A 24996-nucleotide genomic window follows, 5' to 3' on the forward strand; every position below is an offset into this window, starting at 1 on the left:
CTGGGTCCCGGGTCCGGGTGAGGCCCTGGGCCCCTGGATCTGGGGGAGGCCACGTGACCCTAGGTCTGGGAGAGGCCACGCGCCCCTGGGTCCGGGTGAGGCCATGTGTCCCTGGGTCCGGGGGAAGCTAGATCCCGGGTCCGTGTGAGGCCATGCGCCCCTGGGTCCGGGTGAAGCTGAATCCTGGGTCTGGGCGAGGCCGTGTGCCCCTGGATCCGGGTGAGGCTGGGTCCCGGGTCTGGGTGAGGCCGTGGGCCCCTGGATCTGGGTGAAGCCGTGCCCCTGGGTCCGGCCGAGACCAAACCAGAGGGAGTTGGACCTGCATTACCACCATTTGTCCACCATCCAGAACTGAGGGGTCAGTACCGACATGTACTCATAAGGAACTGGTGGACATTGATATTGGGTCTCAAAAGAACTGTTGGTCCAGAAAGAAACTCACTACAGACTGATTCATTTGCCTGTCAGCATAACTATTATTGCTCCTCGCACATTCAATTCCTATAAGTATATCTCTAGTGACACATGATTTCGCTCATCTAGGGGAAATGATGAACAACATAGACTGATGAACAAGAACAGAACCAGAAACAAGGAGGCATCGATCGGACTATCGGGCCTCAGAGGGAGGATAGGGGAGGGTGGGGGGAGGGGGGAGAGATCAACCAAAGGTCTTGTGTGCACGCATATGAGCCTAACCAATGGTTAAGTTCAACAGGGGGTTGGGGCATCCATGGGGAGGGGTGTGGGAGGGGAATGGGGGGATGAGGACAAATATGTGACACCTTAATCAATAAAGAAATTAAATAATAATAATAATAATAAATAAATAAATAAAAGTTAATGTTTACCTTCTTTTTGGTAATTTTGCTGGGAATCTACATTGGAAATCACAGTAGTTTATCCACTCAAATAGCTATATAACATCAACAGTGTCTTATTGCTCTCTTATTGCTCTTATTGCAAGGGAGGAAAATTTTTTTCCCTTCTAACCTTCTAGGCTGGGGCTCTGATACAGAAGACACATTAAGAAGATAAATGCATATACATTTATTTAATACTAGAGGCCCGATGCACGAAATTCGTGCAAGGGGCTCGGCCCTGGCAGCCGCAGCTTGCCTCAGCCCTCGCAGCCCCGGCTTTGTTCGGAAGGTGGTTTGGCCATCCAGTCTAATCAGCATATTATGCTTTTACTAGAGGCCTGGTGCACGAAATTCGTGCACAGGGGTGTGTCCCTCAGCCCAGCCTGCACCCTCTCCAATCTGGGCCAAAACGGGCAGTCGGACATCCCTCTCACAATCCAGGACTGCTGGCTCCCAACTGCTCGCCTGCCTGCCTTCCTGATTGCCCCTAACTGCTTCTGCCTGCCAGCCTGATCACCCCCTAACCACTCCCCTGCCAGCCTGATTGATGCCTAACTGCTCCCCTGCCAGCCTGATTGTCCCTAACTGCCCTCCCCTGCCGGCCTGGTCACCCCTAACTGCCCTCCCCTGCAGGCTTGATCGCCCCCAACTGCCCTCCCTTGCAGGCCTGGTCCCTCCCAACTGCCCTCCTCTGCTGGCCATCTTGTGGCAGCCATCTTGTGTCCACATGGGGGCAGCCATCTTTGACCACATGGGGGCAGCCATCTTGTGTGTTGGATTGATGGTCAATTTTCATATTACTCTTTTACTAGATAGGATAGAGGCCTGGTGCACGGGTGGGGGACAGCTGGTTTGCCCTTACGGGTGTCCTGGATCAGGGTGGGGGTTCCCTTGGGGCATGGGGCAGCCTGGGTGAGGGGCCTGTGGTGGTTTTCAGGCCAGCCACCCCCCCACTCCCCGGCGACCCAAGTGGAGGCCCTGGTATCTGAGATTTATTTATCTTCTATAATTGAAACTTTGTAGCCTTGAGCGGAGGCCAGGGCAGGCCAGGGCAGGCCAGGGCAGGCTGGAAGCTTGGCTTCCTCCATCACCAGGGGCAACCCAAGCCTCCTGCTCTCTCCAGCTCCGTGGCTGCTGCCATTTTTTGTTGGGATTTATTTATCTTCTATAATTGAAACTTTGTAGCCTTGAGCGGAGTCCAGGGCCGGCCAGAGCGGGTGGGAAGCTTGGCTTCCTCCATCACTGGGAGCAACCCAAGCCTCCTGCTTGCTCCAGCTCCGTGGCCGCCACCATATTTGTTGGGTTAATTTGCATACTCGCTCCTGATTGGCTTGTGGGCGTGGCTTGTGGGCGTAGTGGAGGTATGGTCAATTTGCATGTTTCTCTTGTATTAGATAGGATTATTATAGATAAATTGTACTTGACACAGAGCCTTTGTAAAGAAATGAAGATCCAAAGAAATGGTTACACCTGAGTGTTTTTATTCTAGGTTTGATGAAAAGTGGAAGGTTGTGGAAAAACAAGCTTGGGAACTACAGAGTATGCGCTAAGGGTAGTAAATTGGGGAAACTTAGCAAGGCTTTGCATTTTGATTCCTCTTAGTATCCCTAACTTCAAATATAAGGACACCTTTTTACACCAGGTATAGGGAGGGCACTTCACATGAGGATCTTATGACCTACTTCAGGGGCGAAGGACAGGGGAAGGTCAGAAAGATCTTCTTTCTGCAATTTTCTCAAACTTCTTCAGCTTAAAATGTTCAATATATAAAGGTGTCATATTTAGGGGTAATGTGTCCTGAACCCTGTCAAACTTATTTCACTGGACCCAGTGAAAATTTAGAGTTTCAGAGATTCCTTGTTGATTGGAGACTGTATGCTGATATCTATCTGTAGAGATGAAGAATCATGATTGTCTTCTGCCCTCATATTTAAAATGTGCTCCCAGCTTAGGAGGAGCAAGTAGCCATGGTGGCTTCAAGTTGCTCCTAAAGACTCTTCTCATTCTGGGCCAACACTATTGCTTCCCCTTGTAGGCCGTGGAACTTTCTTCCTTTTGGGCAGCAAGACATGTCAAAACAAGGATGGAGGAGAGATTGATTGTTTCTGAAATCAGACTTCCTCCTCAAGCAGCAACTGCCAGGCCCAAGACAGAAGAACATTACAAAATTCATTTGCAAAAGGCAGAGGAGCAAGAGACAGTCCACTTACATTGGGAAAAGGCTACAGTTATCACTGATCAGCAAAAGCTCTACCTGGGTTAGGAGTGCAAAACTAGGCTCTTAGATTGACCATTGACTGGTCAATCTAAGAGTCAATCTCTCTCTCTCCCTCTCTCTCTCTCTCTCTCTCTCTCTCTCTCTCTCTCTCACACACACACACACACACACACACAGATACACACATACACACACTACATATACAGGGTAGGGCAAAAGTAGGTTCATAGTTGTTTGTATGGAAAAAATGCAATAATTAATAAATACTAATACAAGAATAAATGTTTCATGTACTCACAACTATAAGCCTACTTTGCCCCACCCTGTGTAAGAACATATTGTTGCCCCAGCCAGGTGGCTCAATTAGTTGGAGCTTCCTTCCATATACCAAAAGGTTGTGGGTTTCAATTCCTGGTCAGGGCATATACCTGGATCACAGGTTCAAGCCCTAGTTGGGGCGTGTACAGAAGGCAACCAATCCATGTTTCTCTCTCTCTTTCACTCCCTTCCTCTCTCTCTAAAAACAATAAAACATATCCTTGGGTGATGATTAAAAAAATAATATGTTGCCCATGTTATAAGAAGAATGAGGTACTTATTAAGAGGCTTTGATTATAAGGTATTTTTCAACTTACATGTTTCCTCCTCAGATAAGGTAACCGAGTATTGGAGAACAGTTTATCCAGTGTCACACAGTGGTAAGTGTAGAGCCCTCTGACTCTAAGTCTCATGCTCTTTTCAGCACAGCAAAGCTGCCTCACATACATACAGGGAGGCAAAACCACTGGAGGTTTGTAAGCTTTCATTAAAAAAAAAAATCATTAAAAATTAATGAAATCTGCCAGGCCGGCACGACTCAGTGGTTGAACATCAACCTATGAACCAGGAGGTCACAGTTCGATTCCCTGTCAGGGCACATACCCAGGTTACAGGCTCAATCTCCAGTGTGGGGCATGCAGGAGGCAGCCAATCAATAATTCTCTCTCATCATTGATGTTTCTCTCTCTCTCTCCCTCTCCCTTTCTCTCTGAAATAAAAAAAAAAAATATGTTTAAAATTTTAATTAAAACTATATGTGACCCTCATCTGGATGACAGTATATCTGTGCATACACACACACACACACACACACAGACACACACACAGAAAACAGGAGGCATACATTACATTGAAATAGATGGAGTTTATAGGTGATGCTTTTTCTTTTCGACTGCCAGTGGAATCTAGAGCAACACTGTCAATGGAACTGTCTGCCATGATGGAAATGTTCTTTCCATACCTGCACTGTCCAGTATGGAAGCCACTGGACACAGGTGCCTATTGAGCACTTGAAATGTGGCTAGTCCTAATAAAGGTCTGCTGCAAGTAGATTTACTGGATTTTTTAAAAAAATATTTTTACTGATTTCAGAGAGGAAGGGAGCAGGAGAGAGATAGAGACATCAATGATGAGAGAGAATAATTGATCAACTGCCTCCTACTGGGGATTGAACCCACAACCCAGGCATGTGCCCTTGACTGGAATCAAACCTGGGACCCTTCAGTCCACAGATCATTGCTCTATCCACTGAGCCAAACCAGCTAGGGCTACATACTGGGTTTTTAACACTTAATCCTATATAATAAAAGGCTAATATGCAAGTTGACCAAGTGGCAGAACGACCAGTCTCTATGATGTGCACTGACCACCAGGGGGCAGACACTCAACGCTGGAGATGCCCCCTGGTGGTCAGTGCGCTCCCACAGGGGGAGCACTGCTCAGCCAGAAGCCGGGCTCACAGCTGGCGAGCAAGCAGCGGTGGCAGCACTAAGGATGTGCAACTGCCAGCAGTCGGACATCCCCCAAGGGCTCCCAGACTGTGAGAGGGCGCAGGCCAGACTTAGGGACCCCCCTCCCCACAAGTGCACCGGGCCTCTAGTATGGGAATAATGTGAAATATCTTTTTTTAAAAAATATTTTTTATTGGTTTTAGAGAGGAAGGGAGAGGGAGAGAGAGAGAGAGAGAGAAATATCAAGATGAGAGAATCATTGATCAGCTGCCTACTGCAAGCCCCATACTGGGGATCAAGCCCGCATCCTGGGCATGTGCCCTGACCGGGAATGGAACCATGACCTCCAGGTTCATAGGTCGACACTCAACCACTGAGCCACACCAGTTGGGTTCTCATCATTTTTCATATTGATTAAATGTTGAAATGATAATATTTTGGATATATTGAATTAAATAGAACATTATCAAAATTAATCTCACTCATTTCTTTTTGCTTTGTTTAATGTGACTACTAGAAAATTTTAAATTATATATGTGGCTCACAGTATATGTCTGTTGAACAGCACTGGTCTAGAGTTTAAGAGCATGGCATTTGATATCAAGCAAACTTGAGTTTAACTCCCAGTCTTCCCTTTTCTAACTAGATAACCTTAACCAAGGTGCTGAACCCAATTCATCCCTTGTTCTTTTTAGAATGTAAAACAGGGATTAATGATTATACCTAGCTCCGAGACTTATTGTGATGACTAAATGAGTTGATAATGTAAAGCCCCAAGAGCAGGCAGTGCCTGGCATCTGTTAACTGCTTAGTAAGAATTAGCAGTTACTTATTTCTAAATGTTTTAAGGTGTATGTGAGTTTGCTATAAAGATTAAAAAGAAAATGGGAACAATTAAATTTTAAAACAAAAGCAATTATTTTTAATTATGGTCAGAAGCTTAGTATTTATGTTCTTTTAAAGCTATATAGTAATGTTTCCTTTGCCTTGGGGTGTGTGTGTATGTATAAGCCATGGACACAGTGGAGTTTGAGGCTATTACAAGTGACCATTTATGAGGCAATCTCCTTCTTGCCTTCTGACCCTTGTCCTCCCCCTTCCAGTAAGGGGAGGGGATAATTGCATCATGGTTCTCCCTGGCACGCACTACACACCAAGTGTTCGCCTATATTTAGCCAACATGAAGTCACTGAAATTCTATGCCCACTAGATGCAATTAGTGCTTTGTTATTTGTTGCTCACATAGCTTATATCCTGAATGTTCTGCATAGTTTTTGTCCTTAGATAAATTTAAAAGGACTGAAAAATCTTTTGTTGCTGGGAAAATTGCTTGGGAGTAGCAAGTTAATGAATCCACTGATAGGTACCCTGAGGAAAATACTTGGATGTCTCCTGCGAGCCAGGGAGACCTCAGTCATCCTCCTCTTGGATGGCTGGGGGAGGAGCAGGGTGAGCAGGCTGGCAATGGAGGGATTATCTATGTTCTACTCAACTGGTAAAAGCAGCACTTCTGATCAGTGGCTCCCAGTAATGGTCCCAACTCCACTTTCCTTCAAGCAGTCAGAAATGACACATGGGACGCAAAAACACAGAGCAGCGTAGCAGGGCTGACGCTACAAGTGGACAAGGGGTGGGGATGCCCCCAGGTGTGTTTCAGAGGTTCAACCTGTTGGCTGTTGCCTCATTTTTACTCTGGGAGTCTTCTTCCTCTAGCTTAAGGCTCCGAAGTTTGTTTGTGGGGAGGGGAGGGAGGGGGTAAGAAGCAGGGGGCATCGGGAATATTACCTTAGGGTCCCAATTCTCAAATTTTTGTTTTTCAAATTTTTCCCTCACTTTGGACGACAAAGACTTACTCCTATTAGAGAACCCAGTTTTGTTTTATTTAAAAAACAAAATAACTTCAGGGGAGCAGGCAAAGAAATAGGGCAAACAGCAGTGAAAATATTTCTAAAGTAGATAAAGTATTCATAAAAGCATTACATTCTAGGTAAGATATTCCTGAGGCCAGGAATTCTGTACAAAATTTAGAGGCCAGTTGCCACTGCCTCATACCCTCAAACATTACTATTCTTTTGTTCTCTATGTCTTGTTTTTTCACTTAAGACTTTTGTTCCGCTCCTAAAAATAGTTATTTTTATGTTAAAATATATAAACACTAGAGGCCCGGTGCATGAATTCGTGCATGGATGGGGTCCCTCGGGGTGGCCTGCAGGGATCAGGCCTCAGCTCGTGCCCCCAGCCTCACAGCCCTGCCTGGCACCCCGCTGTGGCCTGGCACTGCCCCCTCACCTCTCTACCATCTTGTCTGTGGGGTGATCGATTGGGGCCAGGACCCCCCCCACACACCTGGCTCCCTCAGCACCTAGGAGCTGGGCGGCGGCCCCACCCTCAGGCGCCGCCGCTGGTTGCCGATGCCCGCCACATTCTGCGCCGCCCCCTGGTGGTCAGCACACACCATAGTGAATGGTCAAACTCTCGGTCGAGCTCCCGGTCGGTCGAACAATTTGCATATTCGGCTTTTATTATATAGGATAGGATAAGTTTTAAAAGAATATTAAACTCTTCTGAAAAACATTTTTGAAACTATTATTTCTTACACCACAGATTATATTAAAAATGAGTAAATATTTCAGCAAAGCATCAACAAACCCTGTTTTTGATGTTTTAAATATTCACTCATTAATTTAATGAATATTTATTGAGTACCCATTGTGAATAATAGTAGTGTACATTTTATTTGTGTTATCACTTTATCTTTTATTAAGTAATCATAATATTTGTAGTTTCACGAACACATATGTTTCCAGCATCATTCTTCCTCACTTGCAATATCGATTTGGTGAAGTTATTAAAAATTATCCTTGGACAACATTAAAAATAAAATGAAAGCAGACATTTAAGCTCAACTCCCTCCCAGGGCAATTTGAAGTGGCCTCGGCTATTAATGGCACATCATTATATCCCTATGGGTTGTGACAAAGAGGTCACAGATAGTTACCACAATACATTTTTCTTCTCCCACAAAAGAAGTAAGATAGACCAGGTGAATTTATTTCAGGGGAAACATTGAGTCAACTCAGACTTAATAAAAAGTAAAATATTTCAAACTTTAGTACTCTATTATTAGTAACAAGTTAATTTCCACATACCTCACACTAAGGAAAATAGCTGTGTTGGGCAGTAACCATCATCAACACCTCAGTGTGAATGAAGACTTGACAGTGGAGTCTAAGAGATGAAGTGAGGTAGAGAGGAGAGAACAATGGATACTTGGAGTAGGGAGGGGGCACCCTGGGGGGAAATTATCTCTAAGTTTCTAGTTTTACACAGGAAATAATCTCCCTAGGTCCTAGCCCTACTTTCCCCAAAATTATACAAACTGAGTTCTTTACTAATTGCTATGATTAACTCTACTAATTACAATGATAGGAAAGGAAAGTCTTCTTCTGACAGCTTTATATGTTGACAGTCATGATCATGACCATTTATGGTAAATTTTTAAATGCATTAAAGTGGTGGTAGTGAGGTTGGAAGTAAATATTGTTGCTATAGTTTTAAAATATAAGTAAATAAAAATAATAATTCCATTAGTACAACAGTTAAAATATGGCATAATAGAACTGACAAGGCCCGGTGCACAGATTCAGGCACTGGTGGGGTCCCTAGGTGTGGCCTGCAGGGATTGGGCTGAAACCAGCATCCAACATCCCCCAAGGGATGTAGTAGTGCACGAAGTAGAAAGCGGCGGGGAAGGAGCCCGAGCCTGGCGCAGCGCTGCTCCTGCTGATCCTGGCCCCGCCATTCTGCGGCGGTCTCCATGCACCTGTCCTAGGGTAATACTGGCACACCCATGACCAAGAAGCTGCTGCGGGCTCGCACCCAATCAGTCCCGATGCTGGTCCCCATCCTGATCTCAGTCCCAGTCCGGATGGGGGAAGGGTGTACAGGAGGAGTATCTGCGGGAGAGGCACGCGCTGCCGCAGCTGCGTTCGACAGCCGCAAGCTCGGCATCTGGTGCCTGTCGGTCAGCTGAGCCTGCAGAGACCACCAGGGAGCAGCTCCTGCGTTGAGCGTCTGCCCCCTGGTGGTCAGTGCGTATCATAGCAACCAGTTGAACCGTTGACTGGTTGTGTAGGCTTTTATATATAGAGACTAGGGGCCCAGTGCACGAATTTGTGCACCTTGAAAGGAACTGTGGGCCACGAGGCTGCGGTAGGCACAGGGGCGGGTCTCAGCCCATCCTCCATGACCCCGACCGGCCCCTCTTGCCATGGCCCCCAGTCCCCTGTCTGCCAGTAGCCCTGCTCCTGCTGCCACTGCTCCTATGTGCTGATGGCACCAGCCCCGCTCATACCCACTGGCGGCATGGAGCGATTGGGGCCAGCGCCAGCAGTGGGTACGAGCGGGGCCAGCGCTGTCAGCAGGTGTGAGTGGTGGCTGCTGCCCCGATCGCCCCTCAGGAGCAGGGGGAGGTGGAGAAGCTCTCAGGGGTGATCAGGGCCGGCAGCCACTGCTCACACCCGCTGATGGCGCCGAGTGATCGGGACCAGTGCTGGGCACCGGCAGTGTGTGTGAGTGGCGACTCCGACGCCAGCTGCGGGTGTGAGCGGGGCCAGCGCTGGCAGCAGGTGCGAGTGCTGGGCGGGACTGTGGCGCAGGGGAGCAAAGAATTTTCAGTAACCACCAGAGGCTCACCCCGATGACAGCGACCGGTGCCCCGCCTTGGTCTGACGCCCCCGCTCACCTGCTCCACCTTCACGCCATGGCCAATGCCTGCCATGTTCCACACACGCCCCCTGGTGGTCAGCGCACGTCATAGCGACCAATAGTTCACTTGTTCCAGTTCCGCTGTTCCGTCTATTTGCATATTAGCCTTTTATTATATAGGATAACATGATTTTTTAAAAATTCATAAAGATAATATATTTCAAATCTGTGTGAAAAGGATAGATTGTTCAATAAATGGGGCACCTATTTGAAAAAGAAAATAAATAAAAAAGAAAAATATCTCCTTATATAAAATACATTTTAAAAGGTCTAAAATTGTAAAATAAAATAATGAATTCATTAAATTTCCAGAAGATAAACTGAATGTATATTTTTGTAATCTAGGAATAAGTAAGCTCTTTTTAAGCAGATACCTTGAGGAAAAATTGTCAGTTTGGTGTTTGTTTGTTTTTTAAGTTAAAATATCTTCACGGTGTCGGGTGCGGGGAGCAGGGTGTCTATTCTCACAGAAACAACCATTGAAACAATACTGGGGAAAAATATTTGCAATATTAATGACAAAGGATAAGACACAATATACATAAAACGTTTGCATACAATGATGATAATAAGTTTTACATATAAGAACAAATAATCCTATAAAAGAGAAAAAGGGCAAGGACTTGAATAAAGAATTCAAAGAAGAAGAAACACAACTGTCCCCAAATTGTTGAGCACAGTAAGATGTTAGAGTGAGACCCTTTCATGGTCACCAGCCTAGCCCCCCATTTTATCCAGGGAAATGAGGCTCAGAGAGCTTTACTGACATGCCTCCTGTCATCCAACCCATTAATGCAGAATTAATTTAACTTTACCTTAAAACAGTCTATAGAGATCTTTATACATCAAATGTGAACAAAACAAGTTTGCCTTGCAACCCTCCACATCCAGACCTGTGTATGTGGCCCCTGGGCAGGCATCAGGAAGAACCTGGAGATGCAGAGGGAGACTCCAAGGCCCCGTTTGCATTCTTGGCTGCAGAAAGCAAGGGGCCCAGCTCATCTGGCTTGTCTGCTCTTGCAGTGGCTTTCAGATGTGAGACATTGAGCTAAAAAGACATTCCAGGTCAGTCCCCATTTATTTGGAAGACAACCTCAACCCCAGCTCTGCTAAAGGTTACTGCCTGCAGGGCAAGGCCTTGCCAATGACCAGACCTGCCATCCAGGGCTGGACACTGATACAATCTGAATGAAAACCAATAGGAAGGCATAGAAAGCAAAATCAGTATAATCCTAGTGGCTTTAGGTATCATCTGGGTCAGGGGTTTTGTAAATCTGGCCTGCATATAGCCGAGGGCGTGGGAAGTAATACTACTACTACTACTACTATTATTATTATTATTATTATTACTAGAGGCCCAGTGCATGAAAATCATGGTACGGGTCCCTCAGCCCGGCCTGCCCCCTGTCACAGTTCGGGAGCCCTCAGGGATGGGAGGCAACCCGGTGATCAGGGGAAGGTGACGCCCCATCACACCTCTGCTGCTGCCACTGCTGGCAGCACAAGCCTTGGCCAGCCCTGGTTACTTGAGCCTCAGCCGGCCCTGGGCGGCTGGGCAGCTGCCATCCGAGGCTTGCCTGTGCCTCGGGCCAGCCCTGGGTGGCTGGGGGGCTGAGGGGACTGGGGGACTCCAGAGGCGGGCGGGCCCGGCCTTGCTGTGCGCCTGCCACCCCAGCGGGGCTGAGAGGGCTGGGCGCCGCCATCTTGTGCCTGTGGGCGCCGCCATCTTTGAGGGCATGGCAGTCAATTAGCATATTCCCTCCTTAGTGGCTGTGGGCGCTGCCATCTTTGAGGGTGTGACAGCCAATTAGCATATTCTGTTCTTATTGGCTGTGGGTGCCGCCATCTTTGCGACGGCATGAGGGTCAATTAGCATATTCCCTTTTTATTAGATAGGATTGGTAATATTCAGGGGTGGGCAAAAGCAAAAATAGGCTTACAGTTCTGAGTATGAGAAACAGTTTATTATATTACTATTTTTTAAATATTATTTTCCATACAAATAACTGTGAACCAACTTTTGCCAACCCTTGGAACAGATACATTTTAATTTTAATGGCCTTGTATTTGTTTCAATATGTATAGACAAATAACTAGCACATAAACATCATGATTTCACATATATAATTTTGTTTTAGGATGAGCCTGCAGTAAGTGTTTAGGTTAAAAAAAATGAATGCAGGTATTATTTGAATATGACAAAAATTGTGACTGTGGTATACAATTGACTGAAGTTTGGAAAACACTGATATAGTCCATTTTGTATAATTTAGAGGTGGGCACCAGCCCTGAAAAATTCATTTTACAATGCTTGCCAACCCATGCATCCACATACATTTATGCAGTTACAACAAAGAGTCTGAGAAACAATATTTACTCCTATTTGTGCGAGGCACTCTGAATCCTCATGTGTCAATCATTCATGTTTGACTCCCTCTTTCCCTTTCTTTCCTCTCATGTTTGATTGTCTTTAAGTCCTGTCAGTTCTGCTTCTAAAGACTCTTTATTCATCCCTTTTTCTATCTCTAGTGCTTCATTCCTGGTCTATGTCCCCATTACCTTTCACCTGGACTATATCTTAACTACCTCCTTGCCTCCAATCCAATGTTTCTCCTTCAATCCACCCTCCACACTGTTGCCAAAAAGGTTATTCAAAAACTCTGATCCAACCCTGTCATGCCCCAGTGCACAGGATAAAGTCCAAGCTACTAAACAAGGCTTTAAAGGCAGTTGGTTGTTGGTCTCTGCCAACCCTTCCAAATTCCAAAACTGGCAAATCAGGACTAGATACCCAGGTTTCTTGATTCTCAAATCTAGTGCTCTTCTCAACATACCATGCTGCCTTCTTAAAGACTCTCTGCCTGTTGTTTTCATTCTACAGGTGATACCTGCATAAGTAATGTCTACCCTCCTGGTACAGGGAGTTTTGAATAAATCCTGTCATGAGACAAGCGGAATGTCCATAAAGCAGACCTGACATGATCAAAGGTATTGTGTCCCTGAACACATAATGTCGTAAGTGGAGGGTATAACTAGAAAGAGAAGTGAATTAAAGGTGTCTATTATGCAATACTGAATTCATGTTGGTGACCACCAATATACCTAAGGATTATCTAGACCAGTGGTAGCCAACCCGTGGTCCGTGAGATCCGAAAGGTTGGCAACCGCTGATCTAGACCATCCTCACTTTGCAATTCTCCCACAGGAAGCATATATCTCCTGTGAGCAGACAATGACCCTTTGGTTAAATTCCAGTCTGGATCAACTAGAGTAAGCAGGGTATATCCCATTCTATGCCCTCCACCCCCATTGATGTTGGACTTGTCTCAGCCAATGGAATATTAGCTGACATGACACAAGCAGAAGCTTCAAATGTGTTTGCCTGTTTTGACTTGGCCTCTTGAACGGTTCCACCCTCTGCCAGAAGAGTATGCCTCAGGTAGTCACTTGCCTTTCATCTCGGTCCAGAAATGGAACCACGTGGAGCAGACCTATATTTGACCCTAAGCCTGGAGTCCAGATGAGCTCAGCCAACCCAGCTGAGCCTAACTAAGATCAGAGCAAGGCTGACCTGCAGCTCCATTAGCAAGAAAAAGAAATGTTTATTGTCCCCAGCTACAGAGATTTAGAGTTGGTTTGCAACACAGCAAGAACTGACTAACCCCCCAATAAAGTGGGCTTTGTTTTGTTTTTAACAAGTTAAAAATCAACCCTTTGTTGTTCTTTTGTGGATCATCTACAGAAGGGAAAGTAATAGCACACTGTTGATCTAGCCCCCAGCACATTTCTGGGGCAGCTCCCAGCATGGGGGTTGCGTAATGCAGAAAGCTTTGCAGCCTCATTCTCACATTAGTCTGACAAGAAAGTAAATTAGGACTGTTGTTACACTCCTGCACGCCCTCCCCACTAAGTCACAGTGAAGCCCAAAGTACAACAGAAAATCTGGTGGCCCTTGGTTATTAGCATATCCATGCCACTGCCTCCCCCCCCAAAAAAAAAACAAAAACAAAAAACAAAAAACAACAACAACCTGAGAGTTGTTTTTTATCAAGGGCATACAGCGTTGCGATCTTGTCCCCACGCAGCTTGAGCTATAATTTTTTCCTAGCGGGAGTTTATGGTGCCTGAGTCCTTTTATAAAAGCAATGTTCCCAGGAGGAAGCCAGCAGGGTTAACGCCACAGCGTCCAGTGGCCTGGATAACACAGACCTCGTTTTCCTCTAGCAGAGGTCGCAGAGGAGTTTTCTCTCCTCTCTGTTTAGCCTCCTCTGTATTCTCCCACCCTCCGGGCGTCTTCCCAGCTCGCACCCGTTTTCTCCAGTTCGTTCCAGCCAGCCAAGGCCCGCTTTCCCGCAGTCCGGAGCCTCTGCGCCATTGCGGACGCTCTCCTCCAGGTGGCAGTAGAGAGCCACTCCCTGCCCAGCCGCTTACGTCACCTTGTTTACCCGGTCCCGGTCATTTTTAGATCTAAGATCACAGGATGTTAATTGGGCCAATGATTTCCCATTCGTTTTGGCAAAAGGCCCTCCTGTGGGCGTCGGGACAAACATGCTGTCCTTCTTGACAATGAAATTCTGCTGCGGGTTGTATTTATTTACAAACCCTTGGAATCTCATCTTTAGGAGATGGGAAAGCTACGCGTTGGTCTGTGCTCTGAGCTTGTTTCAAGTCATTTTAGATTCGGAGCCCGAACAAGGGTGCCGTTAACTAGGGAGCGAGGAGATCAGAGATATTACAATGGTGTCTGGAAAGCATCGCCAGCGCCCCTGAGGGCCCTCGGGAGCCTGGCTTTTTACTTCCCCTTCCCTCTTCTAAAATAACTACTCAGCAGGAAAGCGTTTGCACTTTGGAACTTGGAGGAATAAGGAAAACAGCTGATTTGGTCAATCAGTGTCCTGATTTATGGTAGGGAAACACATTGAGGCCCCTGCCTTAGATGCCCTCGCCCAGGAATTGGATCTGAATGTCTCATCGCCATAAATCACACGTTTCACAGGCTGGAACTTTTCGTCCCAACAGCAAGCTCCACTTCTTTCTTACTCCTTATTTATTACTCCCACTCCCAGCTACTGATGAGGAAAGGTGAGGCACAGAGGAGCTGAATGTCCTAGCTAGAACTCTCTCATCTCCAGGCCCTGTGTCATTTTTGCAGAAGTGAAAACATCAAAGGCACTGGGCCAGCTTTGGTAGGCAGGGGGTGAAAGGGGCTGGGAGTGTATCTGTGACTGTTCAAGAAGCAAGATAAACAAATACAATTCCTCAGCTATGCACTCGTTTACAAGAAGAGGGTAGAAGCATCTATGCTAAGGAGAAGAAAGATAGAAAGTCATCTGTGAATAATGTTAAAAATAAACAAGACTCCAAGTTTCTTAAGTGCTGGTTCCTCCCTGTCTACCTCCCATTTCATCCTTTTACACACTCCTGCTGCAGCTGCCAGTTAAAAACCAACTCCCAGAGAAGGCGAAGTCCTTCTCCCTCAAGTAGTGTGCAACCCACTGAAGTGATCACGCTGGCCTGGAGAAATAGACAGTTTTCATGCAGGCAGGAAGGGATAGAAAATTCAATTCAGTTCGTTTCAACAATCTTGAAACGAAGCTCCTAATCTGTGTCAATGACTCAGGCAATATAGGTTATTAAAAACATGAAAAGATACAGTTCTACACCACTGTGGAACTTTGAATCCAGTAGAATTTTCATAGGGAGTTTTTTATTCCTTTGGAAAGCACATAATGAAAGAAGGTTTGAAAGAGACACTATAATAGAAAGGGAGAATGCCAGGTAAGTGCCTTGGAAAAGCATTCCTCCACTTTGGCATCTACTTAAGAGTGGATTGGGGACAAGGCCTGGCAACATGGCAGAGGTGCTTGGTAGAGAACAGGAGCCCCACACTCTAAGCTTTTAAGAGGCTGATAGAGGAAGCCTCTTGTTCAGGGTGCATCAAAGGGCAGGGATTTAGAGCCAGTCAACAAGAACCATGGCGTTCTTCAAAGAAAGGGCCAGAGTAGGGAGCATTCGGGTATACATTCTGTACAAGCATTAGACCCAGCCTCAGAAGAAATATATGAGTAGGAAGAAATAAGTGGTCCTAGATCCACTTACCACCAGTAAAATCACCTTTTCAAATGCCTTTTGTCAAGAACCTGGTGATAATTCAGACCCATCTAGTCACAAATGGAGGGAAAGCAAACAATGAAATAGTTTTATTTTTTATGGTTATGTGAAATTTAGAAAATATTTTTTAAAACATTTAAAAATGTTAAATATTAAGCAAATGCAGACAACAGCATAAACCAAATGTACAGTTTAGTAAATTATAAGGCCAACACTCTAGTAACCTTGCAGCCACCCACGAAGTGAGCTAGAACCATGTCAGCAATATCAAGAACTTTTTTTTTTTTTTTAATATCAAGAACTTTTGAAGCCACAGTTTAACTGCTGCAGGCTCTTAGGAGAGACTTGATGGGTCCTTTACAGGATATTCTGAGACCTCAAGGAAAGAAAGGTCCCTTCAATCATCAATCAAGCAATATATACTGAGTACATGTAATAGGGCCACATATAAATTTGAAGACTTTGTCCCTATACACTTACCTGAAGAAGGTGAGAAAGGAAAGGAACCAGTATTTATTGAGTGCCTACTATATGCTAAGTGTGTTATCTAAATGAGAAAAATCAAGGATTAACACTTATTACAACTCTGTGAGGTTGGTGTTATGATCACAGCTCTTGTTAGGTAGCCCGCTTTACAGATGAGGAAACTGATGCATAGAGAGGTTAAATAACTTGCCCAGAGTCATGTGGCAAATAAGAGGCAGTAGGCACTTGAACCCAGCCAGCCTGGCTCCAGAGCCCCATTCTCCACCCTAAATAGTAAGCTGGTTAGTATGCTAAATACTTCTATTTGCCCTTCTAGATCTACTTTTCACCCTTTTCTATCCACTATATGCAAACTGAATCAACAGGCTCCCTTGCCCTTTGGTTTTTGGTTGGGTTTAGCCAGTGGAAGCCCTGGGCAGGAGATCAGAGGGAAGAAAAGTATGAGGGAGACCTGGGGGAAGGAGGGGGTGAAAAGAGGGCACGTCCGGTCTGGCTGCATCTCCTGACTCATGGTCACAGCTCTTGTCAGGTGGTGAACCACACAGGGCCCACTCTATAGGTCCTGGTGTTCACACCTTCCCTACCCCTTCAAGCCTAGGGGTGGTCAAGTAGCTGTTACTTATTGCACTACTTCTGTGGTTTCCCTACATCCTGCCCACACCTTTGTAAATAGTCCCTTTATTCAACTCTCCTCAAATTACTCAATTTGAGTGTGCCATCTGTTTCCTGCCCGGCTCTGACCTGATATAAATAGGAAAGCAGCAGCTCAGAGTCCTCCCTCCCTGCATGAGAAGCATTCCTCATGGGGACAGGACCAGTCGCAGGTGAATTGAGATGACTTCTCATTAGAAGGGCTTCAGGATAGGCAGTGTGTGTGTGGGGACCAGGGGGTCGGGGTGGGGGTGGGGGGGTGGTCTCCTGAGTCAAGACAAGCCACAAGTAGTTTTATAGGTTTAAAGGAACCTAGGTCTTCTGGAGGAAGAGCCAAAGGGAGGAAGCAGAATATGGGGGAGATTAAAGAGATGAGCTTCCAGAGCCACACTGACTGGGTTCAAGTCCCGGTTCCTCCACTGACCATATATATGACCTCTGGCAGGTCATTTAACATTTCTTTGCCTCTGGGTCCCCATCTGTAAGGTGGGATAATAACAGTAAGTGGGACAATAAATGCAATGTCTGGCCCATATTAAGAGTTATATTATTGCCTTAGCTCAGTGGTCGGCAAACCGTGGCTCGCAAGCCACATGCGGCTCTTTGGCCCTTTGAGTGTGGCTCGATGGTAGAACCACTTCTTCAAAATAGACTCTCCCAGGCCGAAAACCGATTTCTGCGCATGGGCCACGAAGTTTCAATCGCTCTGTACGTGCACACCTGCACGTGGTATTTTGTGGAAGAGCCACACTCAAGGGGCCAAAGAGCCGCATATGGCTCACGAGCCGCGGTTTGCCGACCACTGCCCTAGCTAGTTTGGCTCAGTCGGTAGAGTGTCGGCCTGCGGACTGAAAGGTCCCAGGTTTGATTCCAGTCAAGGGCACATGCCCAGGTTGCCAGCTCGATCCCCAGTGGGGGGCGTGCAGGAGGCAGCCAATCAGTGATTCTCTCATCATTGTTGTTTCTATCTCTCTTCCTCTCCTTTCCTCTCTGAAATCAATAAAAAATATATATATTTTTTAAAAGAGTTATATTATTGAGGGAGCTCAGACATGAATTTTTTGACCTTTGAAAAATGTGCCCTAGACCTCGGGGATAGTACACTGGGAAACTGGAAGCCGATTGCCACAGCTTGGATCCTAAAACCAGTATGCAACACTAAGAAAAGCTCTTAGCATGGAATCTCTCTAATACCTCTCGACTCTGTCCTGGATTAGACTACCACGTGAGGGCACATGGAACATATGTCCATCAGAAGACTAGAGGAAGTAAGTTACCAGAAAGATCTCACACTGAGAGAATAAAGTACCCCCACTTCTTACCTTCCTAGAGGGTTCCCTTCCGTAAATATCACTTCTCTCTCCTGCATTCTCAATTTCTCCCTCTTGAAAGGATATTCTCATCAGCCTATAAAGATGCCCTAATATCCCTTATCTTAAACTTTTTTTTATTGCATATCCTCTTCCATTTCTCTGATCTCATTCAAAGCAAAATTTCTTCAGAGTTGTCTGTAGACACTTCTTTTTCCCTCCTGTTCATTCCTCAACACAGTCCATTAGCATTTCAGTCTCAAACTGCTCTTCTAAAGGTCCAGTAAGCTCCACATTGCTTCATCTAATGGTCACATTCTTGGTCTCTTAGCTGCATTTGGCCCAGTAGGACGACACTCTTCATGTTGATGTATCTTCTTGCTTCGGCTTCCATGGATCTCCTGGATCCAGGAAGCCTGGATCTCCTCCTACCTCTCCAGGTTTGTCAGCATGCCATGCCAGCAAGCCAGCTACATGTGAGCTCTTAGGTGTATGGTGTGCAGAGATTAGCTCATTTATCAGTTCTATACAGTGGCTCAGGAAATGTGAAGAAATTTCCGACTTTGATGACCATTAGATTCATGAGGCTGATGGGAGTTGGTGAAGGGTGGGGTAGCCAAGGAGAAACTGGGATGGTACAGGGATGATCTCTAGTCTGTCTCGTGCAGGCCTGGGAGCTCACAGCAGTCAGATGCTGACATTCATCTCTGGATTTTTATGGTCAACTAGCCTTTACTATTCCTGTTTTATAAGGGAAGAAAATGGAAGGGGGGAGGATTTGGGGTTTATTAATTTTCTCAGTCAAGGTCATATAAGGAGACACAGTGGTCCATTAGGGCTTTTTATAGAAGAAACTCCCACCCTTCCCCACTCATGTCCTGCAGGATCCCCAGAAAATAAAACCCAGTCTGTACCACTTTCTAAGCCTTTATCAGAATCAGTCTTCTCTTGAACAAACCAGGATCAGACTTTGGACCAGGGCTTAGTCCCAAGAGCTTAGCACCACTTGGTATTCTTCTTTGTCTTTACTGGGCACCCTGTTTTCGTGTGGTGGGGATTGTTGGGGGCACAGGAAACAGATATTTTTCTGTTTAGGATTTTAAAATCTTTTAAATCCTGTCTTCAGAGACTATGTCAAGAATATGAGAGACAGGATGTTCCTAGGTGAGATATGCTTGAAAGAAGCCAGTAATGGTCTTTACAAATTATAAGTGCCATGACCAGGTTTGCAGGACTAAGTTGGAGGCCCAATGTCAAAATGTCGGAGAGTTTCCCACCTCTTCTTGTTTGTAATCTGTATCCAGGGTCTCTGGTAAGGGATGGTTTTGTTTTTGTTTTACTATAATCAAAACAATATTTTATTGACATGAAAATAGATAAATAAATAACAGGGATTAAGTAAAAAGCCCAAAGAAATCTTGCTATATGACAAAGGTGGCATTTTAGTTTTTTTTCTTTATTGATTAAGGTATTACATATGTGTTCTTATCCCCCCATACTCCCCTCCACACACACACACTTATCCCCTCCCCCCCCCCCCGCCCTGGTGTCTGTGTCCATTGGTTAGGCTTATATGCATGGTAAGGGATATTTTGAGGACAGTGGTTTCATTACCCATTTAGGCAGTTTCAGGAGATGGGATGTCCATTCCTTTCTTCCTTCTATCTTATAACACAGAAATAAGTTATAAGATAGAAAGAACCACGTAGCCTTCCTGTGTGTGTTCATCCTCATCTCTTCCAATGTGTCTTTAGAAAGCTAATGAGAGGTGGAATGTAGAGAAAAACAGAGTCAGACCATATCTGGGTATGAATCTGAGTTGCCCTGTATAGTAACCGGGTGATTTGCATAAGTTTAGTTATACTCTCAAAGCCTCCGTTTCCTTATTTATAAAAAGCAGATAATAAACATCATCTCATGGAGTTTTTGTGAGATTTAGAGTCAGTGTTCATACGGTACTGGAGCATGTGTGTGGTCCATTCTCAGTAAGTAGTAGTGGTTATAATCAAGTTCCCAGTAGGCTAGCCTTTCATGTAAATCCCTTCCTGTGCAAAAAAAATCTGGTGAATCACTTAGATCAATTAAGATGTTTTCAGCTATAAGCTGCAGGAAATGCAACTGAGAATAGGTTAACAATAAGGAAGATGTATCATCTACTTAAGAAATCCAGAAGTCGCTTCAGGGATGGCTGATCCACAGCTTAACAATGTCACAGAGGCCGCACATTCTTCTATCTCTCTGATGCATCCTTGGCCTGTCTTCTTTGTCTTCAGATAGTCTTCCTCCTGATTTCAAGATAGTGGGCACAGTCCTAGGTGTCACATGGAAACACAACCACATCCAATAGCTGAAGAGGACTGTCTCTTGGTATGTATGCCTTTTTAAGCAAGAAAATCTTTCTGAGAATCCTCCCCATTGACTTTCTTTGGCCAGAATTATCTCATGTGCTTATGTTTGATTAAGAAGACAATCACGACAATTGATTGTTTAAATCAGGTTTTTATTCCTGAAACAGGAAGGATGGCTCTTGGATAAACAACCAATCAGTGATCTGCTCCATTGTTTGTTTAGCAACATCCAAAAAAAGGTTTATTGAGCACCGATAATGTATGGGCTCAGGCTTTGGAGATACTGACATCATAATTTAATGTCAACCACTACATTTAGAACCTAATGCTGGAGATCTTGACTCACAGAGAAAAGGTGCGCAGGAAATATCCTGGGAAGCAAGGAGCTAAAGGGCAAGGTGGAGGTGCCTGGGCCAGGTTCATTCATGGCCAGGAAGCGGCTGTCTTGGAAGCAGAGCTTGCCAAAGAGGTGAGGGAGCTCCCCGAGCTTCAAGCTGGCACTCAGCTCCCAATTATGTTTCCAGAATTATTAGCTTTGATTCTGTGAGAAAGGAACACATCAAAGCCAGAATCCTATGAATTAAAATGTTGACTAATCGAGCTAATTATAGTTCAGTCATCTGAATTTTCACACAATGAGCCTGAGTCCTCATGAAAGCCTTCTCTTGGGCAGGAGGCTTTGATGATGAAGCAGCTATTTATGTCCCAGACCCAGTCGTACTCACGTTGGCCAGGAATCCTCACTGGAGTGCCATTGCCTGCTCAAACCCCTATGGGCTCTACCCCAGGTTTCTTGAAAGCTGAAGCAAGCTCAGTTGAGGCAGAGATTATAAAGGTTTTGGGAGCAAGATTCCCCTGCCTGGAGAAAGATTTAACCAGTGTCTTAGGATGTCATGATGGGATTCTTTTCATTTTCAATTTTATTCCAGATTTAAAAATACTTAAGTGATTTACATAGTCTAATTATACTTTAGGGAGGACCTTCTCACTTAACATGTCTCAGTTATCAGATGCAGAGTGGTATAATAAATTTTAATCACTGTTTGGATGTTCTTTGCTGCAGAGTTAATAATATAGACTAAACCTAAATCTTTGATGAGCTACTAAAGACATTTTTTGGTTGTCACAACTGGTGAGGATGGATGCTGTTGGTATCTAGTGTGTGAGGACAGGTATGCACAGTTTAGACCCCCACAACAAAGAATTATCTGACCCCAAATGTTAACAGCGCTGAGATTAAGGAATCCTCTGATAAAGGGTAAAGGTTCATTCCACATTAGTCATCCATTCAATGTGACAACATGTTTACTTAAACAGTGTCACCAAAGAAAAATTTGGGCAAACTCCTTTACCTTTAGCACTTCTGAAAGAGAGCTGGGAAGAAAGAAATGGATTAAATCCATGACAATCATAGTCTCAAATCTTTTTTTAAAATATATTTTATTGATTTTTTACAGAGAGGAAGGGAGAGGGATAGAGAGTTAGAAACATCGATCAGCTGCCTCTTGCACACTCCCTAGTGGGTATGTGCCTGCAACCAAGGTACATGGCCTTGACCAGAATCAAACCTGGGACCCTTGAGTCCACAGGCTGACCTTCTATCCATTGAGCCAAACTGGTTAGGGCTATAGTCTCAAATCTTATGGAGGATGATTAATTCCTCCTAGTCAATACCTTGCTCTTTAGGTAGCTGGCACTTGATAAATAACAAAGATGTTTATGGATGCATAGGTCCGTCCACTGGTCAGCCATTCTTCCTATAAGGACAATTAAAGAAATAGTGTATAGAGCATGATCCACTCAGTATATTTCTGTTCCCAAACTACTTTTCTAAAAAGAAAGTTTCAATTCTATTATAAATATTACACAAGAATTAACAAGGTTTAAAATCATGTAATACCTAGGTACAAATTAAGTACTCTTGATATTAAACTTAACTGTTATCAAGCTGTGCCTAAATCAACTAAAGGAGCCTTAGCCTTTCCTCTTGCTTCCTAAACCTTTCCTATGTTATATAGTGCATTTGGAGCTTAAAGTTAATTGGCCTTTTCAACACACTCTTAAGATGTTCTGTTCTGTCTTGTACTTCTGGAGAAAGATCACTTAGAAATTGTTTTAATGAACACATGCCCATAATTTAAAAAGTCAAATAGCATTAAAAGTCTAATGAAATTCAGCAGTTTCCTTCCTCATTCCTTCCTACTCCCCTTAGTCTTCTTGTTTCTTCTGGCATTTATACATTGCCATATATTAAGTAATATACATGTGCTGTTCTCTTTTGGTTCAGCAATTTAGATGTATTATCATCCTTTTATGGTAAGTGAAGATTTAGCACTCTTTTCAGCTATCCCTTTGTTTTAACTCTCTAATCCTTCCTACATAATGATATTATAATTTTTGGTTAAATTAATATTTGGTGCTTACATCATTATTCACATGCAAAGAAAGTTACCTTTTGTTTTCCCTGATGTTAATAATTGCCTTGTTTTTTCACTACTGACTACTTTAAACTTTTTCCTTTGCAGTATTTGTGGTTAAAAGTATTGTACTTGTGATCTGATTTATTTTTGTAGAGGCCAAGTTTTCAGCCCCTGAATGCCCTTTAACTCGTGACTCACTGAAAAGAGAGTCTAACATCTAGGCCCAGCCCATTTCCTATCATCAGCTTTATCTTCCCCAAATGGGTCATTCTTCAGTCAGAAGTTTTTGTCTCCATTAGAGTCTAACTTCAGCTAACCTTCCGTGCCACTTGGTAGGGGCCATGTAAAAGTACAGGCTTAAACCAGTCAGACATTTCAGATCAGCTATTAAGCAGCTAACATTGGAGTCTTCAGAAGAACTCAGGGACAGTTCTCACATTTGGTAGCTTCTAGAAACTGTTGGTGGGCAACGTTCACAGATGGCTCCCTCTAGGATCAGTCTTCTCCTTTTTAGCTTTATATTGTTGCTAGCTGCCCTTCAGGTTCAGGAACTTTGAGTTGCCTGTTGCAAATAATCCTGGAATGTGAACAACCTAGGGTTTGTTTAGAATGGTATCGAACAAGCAGCAACCCTCTTTGGCTTCTACTTTCATTGAGCACGGTCTGTCACATCCCCAGGAGTTACTGCCCTCTTCCTTGTCCTTTCTTCAAGGATCTGTGCTGGTATTCCAGTCCCCAAGGGTGAGTGGGTCTGTCATAGAAGATGAGAACTCCAATGTTAAGGAGAACAAAAGCTCATTAAAAATGTGTGTGGTTCAATTCATCCAGACAAAAGGCCTCACTCAGCAGAGGATCTCCATCTGAAGAGCTTCTCTCCTGGAGTACGCTGGCTTCTCAAGATGCTGACAGCAGCTTCCTGTCTTAGCTGATTCAGCCCTGGTCGGCCTGCTCTTGGAGGATGCTTCATCATGTAAGCTTCCTGGTGATAACCGGCCTTAGCCCACCATGCCTGTCTATTCCTGTACTCTTTCTTATGGAATTTCTGCCCATCCAAAACTGAGCAGTTGTGGAAGTAAGTCTATGCTATAAAACCTGGAAGCACCCAGATCTCTCCTCCGAATTCAGTGACCCCTGCTTCTAACAGAAAGACATACACAGATGCTGAAAACTGGTGTAGTATCTTTTTCTTAAAGGCAGGGTTGGCTTTGTACTTCTGCATCTCTGCTCACTTCTCCACAGAGAACAAAGGAATTTTTGTGGAGGCAGACACAGCCCACATTCTTAGTTTACAGAATTTATTTTTAACCAGAACTACATTTAGAAATATATGAGCAACTATACTAGTAATAATAGGCGGAAGAAGAGAAGGCGTGTGTGTGGATTCATCTTTCTGGGTAGGTATGGCTCAAGTTAATATTTAAAATGGTCTCGAATTCTCTGAGCACACACTATCTGATGGGGGAGGTTGTGAAGAGAGAGACAGGTGGTGGTGGGAAAGCTGACCTAGGATTAAAAATTAATTGTACTCAATTTGGAAATTAGATCATGGTAGGCAGATGGATATGGAGTTTAATATGATTTTGTATGTAACTTTTTTGAGGAGATTTAAAATCTTATCCACCAACTAGGCAATTTATAAACTCACATTTCAGCTTTAATTCTACCTCATCACAAGTAGAATTATAGGGCTGGAAAAACTCCACCAATCATTCTCCCTTGGAAAGAACCACACCCGGAGCCAGCCAAGGCAACAGGGATCCCTAACACATTTTTTTTGAGACTTCTAATTTCAGGTATTCTACAGCCAGTCTCCCTTGGGAGCAAATTCTGGTGTTCTACTTTTCCATTCTGTTAGCCTCTGTTGTGTTTCCTCTTCCCCTGCTCCAGGTAGCTGGATAGACCAAGAAACCTTTACCTCCACCTTCATCAGCTTCAGCCTCAGCTTTAGCATCTTCAGGGGCCTGCTTTGCTGTTCCATGGGCTGAGAAGTGGGAGGCATGCTGGATCACGGCACAGCCCTGGGCCAAAAGGGAAGAAGAGTAAACAGGGAGGG

At 44.6% G+C, this 24996-nt stretch overlaps 1 long non-coding RNA gene across 1 annotated transcript in view; it reads left to right on the plus strand.

Annotated features, from left to right (window-relative positions):
- The window catches only part of LOC307111750, a 60832-nt gene extending 36589 nt beyond the window's left edge, over positions 1-24243 (plus strand). Inside the window, exons 4-6 of the long non-coding RNA XR_013814618.1 lie at positions 12499-12605; positions 20449-20542; positions 23772-24243. This is a non-coding gene — a long non-coding RNA (uncharacterized lncRNA). The remainder of the gene's footprint in view (positions 1-12498; positions 12606-20448; positions 20543-23771) is intronic.
- The last annotated feature ends 753 nt before the right edge of the window (positions 24244-24996 follow it).

This window comes from Cnephaeus nilssonii, assembly GCF_951640355.1.
Source record: "Cnephaeus nilssonii genome assembly, chromosome: 15".
In the NCBI taxonomy this organism is placed as follows: domain Eukaryota; kingdom Metazoa; phylum Chordata; class Mammalia; order Chiroptera; family Vespertilionidae; genus Cnephaeus; species Cnephaeus nilssonii.